Below are 12,520 nucleotides of genomic sequence, written 5' to 3'. Positions count from 1 at the left end.
ACATGAAGGCCAAGCTGCACATCTGCTACATATGTCCAAGGAGTGGGGGGAGGGGGTTAGGTCCAGTTTATGTATGCTTATTGGTTGGTGGTTCTGTCCTGGGAGCCCCCCAGGGTCTAAGATAGTAGACTCTGTTAGTCTTCTTGTGAAATCCCTATCCCCTCCAGGTCCCTCAATTCTTCCTCCAACTCCCTCAGCCCTGTCTAATGTTTGGCTGCGGTATCTGCATGTGTTTCAGTCAGTTGCTGGGTGGAGCCTCTCAGAGGACAGTTATGCTAGGCTCCTATCTGCAAGCATAACAGAGTATCATTAATAGTGTCAGAGATTGTTGCTTGCCCATGGGATGGGTCTCAAGTTGAACCAGTCATTGGTATGTCATTCCCTCAGTTGGTGCTCCATTTTGTTCCTGCACTTCTTGTAGGCAGGACAAATTTTGGGTCAAGGGTTTTGTGGGTGGATTGGTGTCCTCCCTGGCTACAGGAAGTGGCCACTTCAAGTTCTATGTGCTCACTGCTAGGAGTCTCAGCTAGAATCACTCTTATAGACTCCCTGGAGCCTCCCCATCTCTGGCACATCTTAGAAATGGCCCCTAACCCACCTGCCCACCTCTGATTTCCATTCACTCTCCTGGCCCTTTCTCCCTGGCTTTCCCTACACCTGCTTCCCACCCCACCCCTGTTTCTCTTCCCATACCTTCTCCCACCCAATTTCCTCCTTCCATCCACCCTGATGACTATTTTATTTCTGAGTGGGATTCAAGCATCCTCCCTTGAACCCTCTTGTTATTTACCTTCTTTGGGTCTGTGGAATGTAGTGTGGGTATCCTCTACTTTAGGGTTATATCCACTTATACATGCATATTCTTTGGGGTTTGGGTTTTATTCTTTAATTCCCAATATTTCTCCCTCTTCCTACATTTTACATACTGGATATTCTATAATTTCTCCAATTAACTTGTTTTAGCTATATTGTGATATGGTAGATTTCCTAATGAGTTGTCATACCCTCTTCCTTTGTGACTAGTCTTCTCTCCCTCCACATCTCCTAATTCCCTTCATACTCCAGTGCCTCTGCTGGGTTAAGACTTCAAACCTAGAGAAATCCAGTTCTCTATTTTTGCCCTTAAGTGTAATTAGACAACTGTTAGTAATTCAAACAACTGTTAGTAATTTGCACCCTTGGGCTGTATCTTGCCCTGTTGATCACTGTTGTGCTTTGTAGGCTTTATAGTTGGATAGAACCACTGATTGCTTTTCTAACATGGCACTTTGATTCTTATAGTGGGACCTAGTGCTAAGGTAAGAGGTTTCCATGTCAGTTGTAATTCAAGTCTTACAAGTCCTATATCTGAAGTGTGTGGTGTCTTTAACAATATGAACTTAACTTTCAAGTTTTAAAAGGCAACCAAGGGTAACAGCAATAGCCTATATTATTTTGTGAGGCTCTCGAACTCCTATGAATAAAGACTACTCAGAAAGTTTTCCATGCCTAGCTCTGAAGATTTCAATAGATTGTCTATGGAACTTTGGCAGGGGTGGGGGGAGGATTATCAATCCCAGTGATGTAAGTTAAGTGTGCTTGCATGTGTGTGTACATATACTTATATCATATATATATATATATGTGTGTGTGTGTGTGTGTGTGTGTGTGTGTGTGTGTGTGTGTGTGTGTGTGTATGAAAACAAAATAATGCTTCCTTATGGCTTTTTCAAGGTTCTTTAGTGCCATTTATCACTCCTTCCTCCTTCTTTTCTATATCCCCCAAGATAAAGACACTCCCAATTATTCTTGTTTTCCACTTCACAGCACCTGTGTCCTATGATTAGAGCTACAATCCACAGATTAGAGAGATCCTGTGCTAGTTGTTTTATCCGGGTCTGGGTTAACTTCACCAAATATGGTATTTTCATCCATTTATCTGCAAATTTCATAAGCGTTCATTTTTCTTTAGAGTTGAATACTGTTGTATTGTATGTATACACCACATTTGCATTTTCCGTTTATCGGTTGAAGGACAGTTGTTTCCAGTTCCTAGCTGTTGTAGATAGAGCAGCAATGGACTTGGATGCGCAAGTATCTACATGTAGAGTAGGATGCAGAGTCCTTTAGGCTTATGCTAAGGAGTGGGATAGCTGGGTTATATGGTATTATTATTTTTAGCTTTTTGAATATTTTCCATGTTTATTTCTAGAGTGTCTGTACCAGTTTGCAATCATATCAACAATGAATGAGAGTTCTCTTTTCCTCACATCCTCTCTGAAAATTTGTTTTCAGTTACTTTCTTGACCTTAGCCATTCTGACTGTTTTGTAGCTATATATATATATATATATATATATATATATATATATATATATATATCACCTTTTTAGCCACTGATAACTCCCTTCAGTTAAGTATTATCTTTCAATTGGGTTGTTTCTTTGATTCTTAGGGGGTTTTGACACTAATCTTTTGTCAGATATGTAGTTAAGTAAGGATTAAAAGTTCTTATGGAAGAGAAATTCAATTACATTAGGAGACATAACTTCCCACAAATTAAAAATCTGCCCGTATTAAACCACATAGTTAAACATGCTTTAACATTAACCTTGTTTTTATTTTAATTTGCCATACAACATGTTTTAGTCATGCATATTATACACATATATTATTTTACTCTATTCTTATTCATCCTCCTTACTCATTCCCATCACTTATTACCCAAGCCACCGTCTTTCTGATCTTCTCCCCCTCCTCCTCCTCCTCCTCCTCCTCCTCCTCCTCCTCCTCCTCCTCCTCTTCCTCCTCCTCCTCCAAGTTGTCCCTCAATCTATTTCTATGTCATACATATTCTGATACTCATTTTCCCTCACTGTCTCCTCACTTTATACCTCATAGTAGGTAGGTAGATAGAAGGTAGGTAGACGATAGATAGATAGATAGATAGATAGATAAGCAGAGAAACAGAAACAGAGTTTGCACGTGTTATAGAATTTTTTGACTTATTGAGTTTAATTTCACTAAGGTAATGATCTGCAGATACAACCATTTGCTTTTAGATGCTATTATTTGCTTTTCCTTATCACTGCATAAAATTAAATTCAATTGTACACCACATTTTATGTCATTTTACTTGTTCATGGACATATAGGCTGACTGTATGTCTTAGGTATTATGATTACTTCAGCAATGAATATGAATTACAACATTACAATGTTTATCAAGCCATTAAGAAAGTGTTCTTTACTTAAAGAAATGTTCAACAACGTAAGTCATGAGGGAAGTGCCAATCAAAACTACTTAGAGGTTTCATTTTACACACAGCAGAGTGGCTAATATCAATAAAGCATGTGACAGATCACACTGACAAGGATTCGGAATAAGGGGAACACTTATCCATTGCTGGCAGGAATGCAAACTTGGACAGCCACTATGGAAATGAGTGTGGCGGTTTCTCAGGAAGTTGAGAATTGATCTACCTTAAAATACAGCTAAACCACTCTTGTGTATACCCAAAAGACACTTCATTTAACCACAGAGACAATTGCTCAACCATGTTGATCACTGCTCTAGTCATAATAGCCAGAAACTGGAAGCAACCAAGATGTCCCTCAACAAAAGGATGGATAAAGAAAATGTGGTATATTTACAAAATAAAGTATTCAGCTATAAAAAATGAAATTATGAAGTTCATCCTGAGAGAAGTATCATAGATCCAGAAACACAAATCAGTTATATGTGGATATTAACATTTAAGTCAGTGAAAACCCAGCTGTACTCTAAAGAACCACAGAGGTTATGTATACAGTAAGGGACCAGGCATTGCAGATAGATTTTTCCCAGGAAACTAAAATAAAATAAATAGTTATGGATGGGGGGAGTGAAAGGAGGATAAAGTGGGGAAGGGGAAAGGAAGTGGCAACCAAGGAGGGCATACAAGGAGTATGCCCTCTAAAAGTAAGGGCCATTTTTGAGGAGTGGTATGGAAGCCTAATACAGTAGAAGCTTCCTAAAAATCTATAAATGAAATTGCCATATAATGGGGGATATAGAGCCCCAACTGTCCATATCTTGATATCAAATAAAGCTTCCAGTGGGACTGGATTACATGTAATTGAGTTATTGGCTAAAAGTTTTCCATGGGAATTCCCAAACAACCCAGGCTACAAACTGTTAATAAGGTCTCATTGCTGAAGACAACACCTACACAACTCAAGTAGAATTTGTGCCTACATAGAGCATTGCCCCTACATTCTAGTCTTTAGTATAGGAAGATTTACTCTGCACACTACCAAGAAGAACCATCAACACTAACCCAGCCACAGAAAGAAAGAAACTGTTCTTGAAAACCTCTTTCTTTCTTTCTTTCTTTCTTTCTTTCTTTCTTTCTTCCTTCCTTCCTTTCTTTCTTTCTTTCTTTCTTTCTTTCTTTCTTTCTCTCTCTCTTTCTTTCTTTCCATCTCAAAATGTTCACTTGGAAAGATTAGTAACAACTTAAAAAGTAGCCCAGCGGAAGTATTAAAATATAAAGCTTTGATAAAATTATTTTCTTTCATTGGATTCCAAAGTAGAAAGAGGCAACTGCTAGATTTAGTTGTTATATGAGTCATATACAGTAGAAATCATCTGCTATAAGATTTTACTTCCACATATGATTCAGCAGTTTTGCCACATGAGTTTAAGACCACCACTTTTTTCTTGGTACCTGTGCTGGCTAGGTTTATGTTAACTTGAAACAAGCTTGAGTTATCTGAAAAGTGAAATATCAGTTGAGAAAATGCCCCCACAAGATCCAGCTGCAAGGCATTTTCCTAATTAATGATTGATGGAGAAGGGTCCAGTCCATTGTGGGTGGTGACACCCCTAGGCTGGTGGTCCTGAGTTCTATAAGAAAGCAGGCTGAGCTCACCACGAGGAGTAAGCCAGGAAGCAGCACCCCTTCGTGGCCTCTGCATCACTCCCTGCAGGTTCCTGCCCTGTTTGAGTTCCTGTCCTAACTTCCCTGAGTGATGGTGTATTACCTGAAAGTGTAAGCTACATAAGCCTTTTTCTCCATAACTTGCTTTTGGTCAATGTTTCATTATAGCAATAGAAAACCTAAGAAAGTAACAATAACCAAACAATCAGGAACAAAAGTGATGGTGACTTCTGCCACTCTAAGGGCTTTGATGACCCCTATCAAGTCTTGGTTGGTTGTTAATTTCCTTTTTTTACTTGCCCCATCTGAAGCCCAGTGTTCATCCTCTTGCTGTACTTCTATAATTGCTTCATTTTTTTTATAGAAATGCAGTTCTGATTTCGCTATTATGTCAACAAGACCATTTTTCCACTTTTGTCAGCAGCATACTGTCTGGGTGTGTTTGCATTTCCCAACAACCCTGTCATGAGCTTGACAGTTATATCTCACTAGAATATAGTGATTAACAAGAAAACCAATGACCTACTCTGAAGTACATGAAGCCATGAGACCATTATTTGTGAAGTAACGCTAATAGAACTATGGTTTTATGTGTAAATCAGAAGAAAACTTTAAGGAAATATAAGAGTATCGTGCTGTCAATCTGTAAAGTTTAGAAATTAGACCAATGGCATCTAAACTATTCATTGTTAAGATTTTATGCTGCTAAATAAACATCTTTTGTCTGGATTCCTTTCCATTTTGTCCCTCATTTCCTCATTGCCACCCTCTCTCCCTGCTTCCCATGCTTCTTTGTTTCTGATAAAGTCTTATCACATGGCCCAGATTGGCTTAAGTTTCCTGTGTAGCTCAGATCTAAAACCCATGATCTTCCTGCCTCAGCTTCACAAATGGCAAGATTATAGTCATGAAATACCGTGTCAGACTCACATTTCTCTTCTTATAGCAGAATTGCAAATAATCTCTTTCTTTTGTACTTCTGGATTACTCAGTATATATTACAAAATAATATATATGCAGCCAAGAAGTCTAGTTCACTTTTATATGTTTATTCTGAATTCTGGGTTTCCCATTAGTACGAATATGTGACATTCATATTGCCGTAGAATACATTTCCTAAACATCAGCTTTAGAAACTAGAAAAGATTCATATAACTGTAGGGACCTGTGTGAGCTGTATCAGTAAAGTGCTTGAGGTACAAGCATGAGCACCACAGCTTGATCACAGAATCTGTGTTAAAAAAAGCTAGCTGTGATGGTGTGAATTTTCAAGCCCATAAATAGTCTAGTGAGGTAAAGATAGGAGGATCTATGAGACTCAATGGCCAGCCAGTCCTTCCTACTACTCAGTGAGTTCCAGGTAATGAACAATGCTGTCTCAAAATAATGATAATAATAATAATAATAATAATAATAATAATAATAATAATAATAATAATGAGGGATATCATCTAAACAAAAGATCAGATATTGACTTTTGGCCTTCACATGCTTATGCACATGTGTATATACACCCTCATACCTATGCACCTATGCACACATGATCACACCTTACCATATAGACACAGAAATTCTCTGTTGTCTTCTTTCTTAGAATGTATATCCTATAAACATTAAAACGACTGTTTAATTCCCACTTAAATACTACAAAAAAGTAAAGGAAGCACAACACATAAAAATGGTCACTCATTCATCCATTCGATTAATAAGTTATTCAACTGTCAGCAAAGCACCATCCTTAGGCATATAAAAACATATGTAAAGTTATTCTGTAACTTTATTCATAGCACTTATAGTCTATCAACCAATAAAAATCAGTAGCAAATTATGGGACTTCAGATGTAGACTGGTGATGGAGCATGTTTCAGCATTCTCAAGGTACCAAGTTCAGTCACTAGCACCAAATATTCAAAGGGAAGTTAATTACATTAGCCACTCCCACCTAATTTTCCACTAAAATTCTGAGATATTTAGTTCCATGTTTAAGTGTTTAGATTGCAAATAGATTGTGAGGACTAATTGTTAGTGAAGTTGAGAAAGCCTAAAGAACTATCGAAATAATATATTTGTCTCAAATAATTTTGGGACAAATTTAAGTCTAAATTTGAGATAGTTAGGCCCATGAGAAGAAATGGTCCACTTGTGAGCTGCTGATAACCTCGATGAGAAATTTGAATGTAATGCCCAAGAAAAGAGATCAACATAATGAGAGACCTGAAAGGTATGAGAAAGGGTAAGGGAAGACTATTTCCAGAGCTAAATGTAGCGCAGCAAAATGTAGCGACATAAAAACTAGAATAAATTTAGAATACTCGTATTGGTCACATTCATAAGGACATTACTTGTGTCATTTAGACATCCATTGGCATTGTCAGCTTTTTCTGCTTCTCCTTTTCTCCCAAACAAGGCAAACATAAGAACTAGGTTTACATAAGAGTTCTCAACATCTGAAATCGGCCCAGGAATGGAATTTCACTTGCAATTTCTAGTCTTTAAAGCAAAGAGATAGAGTATATATGGCTGATAATTCTGGTGAAAGTAGCTAAGGAATATATTGGGAGAATTGTTTTCAATGAAAGAGAATGTCTTACTACAAAATAAAGAACCACATATCTGCTTGGGGGAAGAATTGGCACCCCCAAATAGTATAACTTCATTTAAATCATTTATGGGGCTGGAGCGACAGCTCAGTGGTTAAGAGTTCTTGTTGATCTTACAGGTAACCCAGGTTTGATCCCAGCACCCACACAGTTGTCCACAACCATCTGTAACTAAAATACTAGAGGATTCAACACTTTCATCTAACCTCTGGGGACACCAGGCATGCACATGGCACATATACATGCATGTAGTATAACATTTTAAAAGAACATAATGAAAGTCTAAGTATTAGAGGATGAGGAAGGACAGAATGCAAGTATAGAACATAAGTTATGAAAGACCTACTTGGATTCCTAGTTCTAAGTATGTTTCTAGTTCTAAGTCTGTCATGGGCGTTTTGTTTTGGGTCATGGGTAAAATATCGATGTGAAAACATAAGGGTTCTTTGGAAAGTCCGTTGTGTTGGATGGTGTTTTGCTGGGGCAAACACATGAAGGAGTGTTTTCCTGAAGTGGACACAGGTAAAAGGCTAACGCAGACTCATGAAGGAACATTTCTGCTAAAGCAAGCACATGAGAGGACACGTGATAAAAGATTGTTTGCTAATGACATGCATGTATTGGTTTGCCTTACATTTTGTAGTTGTGGTGCATTTATCAGGACTCCATAGAAAGAAATACACCAAAAAAAAAAAAAAAAAAAAAAAAAAAAAAAAAAAAAAAACTTCTGATGGTGTACTGAAATTTCTTGTTACTTCCATGGACTCAGACTGATTGGCAGAGTGATGTCAACTGAGACAGATGCATGTGCTGAGACAAGACACATGCTGAATCAAGACCCAGGGAGGACACACAATGTTTAGAAGGAGTAAAAATAGAACTCAATGGACAGTGACAGAGGCTGAGCTTGGCTTGCTGGTATGTAAAGCTAGCTGTTCACTGCTTGTGGGTCTTGTGTCTTCCCTGATCTTCGCTTCACTGAGAGAAGCACAGCTGAGAACTTTCCCTGGCTTTCGTGTTGGCTCTGGTCCCTCCTGCGGACTTATGCCGAGTCTAAGGCCTGGCTGTACCTGCTAGGTAATGCCACCACTGCTGATTCATGTTTGCAATGCCTACTCTACCAAACTGGACTGCTGATAAATCTGTGAAGAGTTTTTGAGTGGATTGAGCTGCCAGTGCCTGCTGACCTGTGAACTGAATTGCTGACTTCCAGACAACACAGACAGGAATTGTTCCAAAGAACCTTTCTAAACAGGTCCATTTCCCCTTTATCCTTTCTTTCCCACTACCCCTGGTGAGTGTTGGTCTAGAAGGAAGGTTAAAACATTTAAGAACCATCATTAAAATAGGATTTGAAAAAATTAAAGTTACAAAGTATAAAATCTAATTTTAAGGCACATAGTGTCTGTTTTGAATGAGCACTTTAACTGTATAATAATAATACATTGAACTATACAGTCTTTGAGCATGGTTAATTTTGGCATGTGATGCTCTTTTGTTTGCAACATTTTTCATAGCAAAGTTTAAGTTTTTAAAGTTTAAATCTAATAACATTATCATGCACATATGCATACATATATACATATTTTAAGTAAATTAAACTTTTAAGTAAATTGTATATCATATATGTATTTTTAATACATAAGATATTTCCAAATAACTTTTAAAATCATCTTTAGTGTATTTTATCCCTTCTACTTCCCTCTCCATTTACTTCAATATTGCTCTCCCTCACTCTCCCCCATTTTCCCATTTCTCATCTTATAGCATCTGTGCCTTACTATCCTCTTATCTAAATCACCTTCAACTGTCCAAAACAATTGAATTTGTATAATTGTTACAACTTGAAGCCATTATTTTAAGCAAAGAAGCCAGAATCTGAAAGTCATACACCATGTTTTCTTGCATATAGTGACCCTAGATTTAACATTACACAAAGACTCTGTGTGTGTGTGTGTGTGTGTGTGTGTGTGTGTGTGTGTGTGTGAGAGAGAGAGAGAGAGAGAGAGAGAGAGAGAGAGAGAGAGAGAGAGATTTTTAAACAGAAAAGTGATCCACCTAAGCAAGGAGAGATGTCTATTTTGTGTCCTACATTATGCCTGTTCATGTTTTGAGTTTTGTGTTTCCTTGAGGTCACATTTTATACTTGGGGCCATTTTATATATGTACACATCTTTATAGGTAAGTTTATATGGTCATATGTATTTAAATCTTCATTTGAATTTGGCTCTTGAATGTGTATATATATGCATAAACTGGGCCTTTATTTGCTATTGCCCTCTAGCATAGCCAAGACAAAAGTGGATAGACAGAGGAAATAGTCTCAGCTAATGCTTGCTGGTATTGCCTCAGCCTTCCCTTTCAATTTTTTTTCTAGGTGTAAAATATAGGGGTAAAAATAGGCCATGGTGATCCCTGGATACTAGGCTTGAAGTTTTTGCATCATTTTCTCTGCTGCTCATCTACAATATGTGACTTCTTTCAACACATGCACCACTACCCCTGGAAGCGCTAGAACTGAACATGAAATACTAAATTCTCTGGATTAAAGTATTAAAGTATTCCTTCCTTTTCCTACTCAAATACCACTTCCTTTCTAACCTAGCTCAAGTACTAGCCTGCTATATTGAAGAAAAAAGGCATACCTCTTGAGATCAGGCCAAATCTGGGAGCAAATTTACCATTACATTTTGACTGTGTATAGGTTCTATACACAGGTTCTCTACATAAATTTCCTCTAACAACAAAGAATATTCAAGAACTGGTGTGTAACTCAGCATACCAATGTGTTGCTGAGAAAGTGCAAGACCCTAGTTTCAATGCCCTGCAACACAAATAAAAAGATTCACAATGTCTTTCTTACAAGGTAAGGCCTAGGGATCACTTCTTTGGTCAGGCCTGTAAATGTTAATTTCAGTATCATTTCCTCTAGGAAGCCTTTTTTCACTATTATGCTCTAATTTAAGATTCTATTTACTTCATAGTTTTTAAACCTCAATTAATATCTGACTTCTATTAGCATGTGTATGTTTCTGTATGCTGTTATACTAATATGTGAGATTGTTTGTTATATTTAAAATCTAAATGTACTTAGATTAAATCTTATTTAGACTTATACTATGCCTAAAACTTCTTCTATCCACCAGATCATTCACAGTGGAAATGGTCATTTAAAATATGAAGCAAGCATAACAGTGTGGTACTTGGCAAGGTCATTTTTGAGATATAGAGGTATTGAGTGTAAATATTTAGGTACTACTTCTAATGATTTCACAATTCTAGTCCTTATGCTCATTTTTAGAATAGAAATTTATTTAATTCAGTCAACTCAATAAATTATTATTCAGTCAATAATATTTATCAATTATATTATGTTTTGCTATCTTTAATGAACATGACCATATAAAAGTCCTGCCTTTGCTATACCTACATTACAGAATGTAAAGTGAAAAATTAGAGAGACAGTAAATATCAGGTATAAGCGCTACAGAGAAAGGAGAAGAAACATAAGAGAATAGAGATAAAATGGATAAAGATACAAGAGTAAGTTCACTAATACTAATCTTACTACAGTGTCTGGATGAATAAAAGGTGAAGAAATGCCAGTTGTTATTGCTATAGCTAATATTGTATAGGTAATGTGGTTTGATTTTTTTAATTTATAATATACAATTATCAAGTCTCAACATGTTCATATTACAATTGAAAAAGCTAATATTCAGAAGGGTTTTATTTTTCTGAAGTCTAGAAATATGGTGCTATGTATCTTGCTCTATCTTCATACTTATTGACTTTCCAACTATTTCTTTTATGATCAACAGGCTGATGAGTTTGCTGCATAACTGAAAATTTTGGGAAATCCTATCCTATGCATGAGCACCAGGAAATTTTAGCTTTAGATCCAAGCCCACCTAAAAAGATGCAGGATGTAGCACAAAAGTCACATAATCATAATAAGACATGGTGGTGTAAGCTGTAAGCCCAGCATTGGAGCTGAGACAGGAGCTGAGTTAGAGGCTAGGGTCATCCAGAAATTGGTGCCCATCCAATGGACTTCCAGTTTAGGACAATGAAAGTGTGTGTGTGTGTATGTGTATGTGCATATGAGTGTGCATGTGTGAAAGAGAGGGGGGTCAGAAGGAGGAAGAGAAAGAATGTGATTGTAGTCCTGGTAGAGAGTAATGGTTCTAAATTACTGAAGAAGTTTCTTTGAAGGTCAGAATTCCATACATAAAGACTCAATGGGAAAAAAAAAAACTTTTAGAATAAAGTTTGCTGTTAATTAAAAAAAAAAAAAAAAAAAACTCTAGTGAGGTAGACTGACTGTATTAGACATAGCATGAGGTTCACCCAGCCAAGGGGATTAGTTCTATATGAACACAAGATGGAAAGAATTCCAAATGATAGTAAGGTTATTTTCACATCATCTATATGCAACTATCTTTTAGCAAGCAAGTCTTGCCACAGACTCTCAATCTTCTCTGTACAAGTCTGTATCCATAACCTCTTATATCCAACCAATAAAAAAGAAAACAAATGTTAGACATTGCCTACAACGAAGCATTAATTTCTGGGTTTGCAATTGCTTACATTTCCAAAGCATGTCTGAAGGTCATTATAAACTTATATATAATTATACTGTATATGAAATTACTGTCACTCTGGAGTCTGTGAAGAAGGATGATATTTACAGCAACTACACTTAGGAAATGTCTCTTTATTGTCCTGTATCAGTGTGAAATCAATTAAAACTTTCAAGCTAATAAAGCATACCCCTATTAAGTCTAGCAAATTACAAATAGGGCTTGTCTTTCTCTTTAAAGAAATAAAATATAGATGTCTATACAAAGGCATCATGAGGAGTACTAATTAAAACTAATCATTTCTTGTCATCAGAGATAGGACTACTGGCAAAAGTCAGTCAACAAACTTTCCCACTGTGAGATATGGGACACCCTCTCAAAGCAACTATATCCCTAGGTTTGATAATTAATAAAAATTTTCTGTGTGGAAAGTCTTCC

The sequence above is a fragment of the Arvicanthis niloticus genome, chromosome X (genome assembly GCF_011762505.2).
Source record: "Arvicanthis niloticus isolate mArvNil1 chromosome X, mArvNil1.pat.X, whole genome shotgun sequence".
Taxonomy (NCBI): domain Eukaryota; kingdom Metazoa; phylum Chordata; class Mammalia; order Rodentia; family Muridae; genus Arvicanthis; species Arvicanthis niloticus.
Note: the sequence above shows the minus strand (reverse complement) of the source record.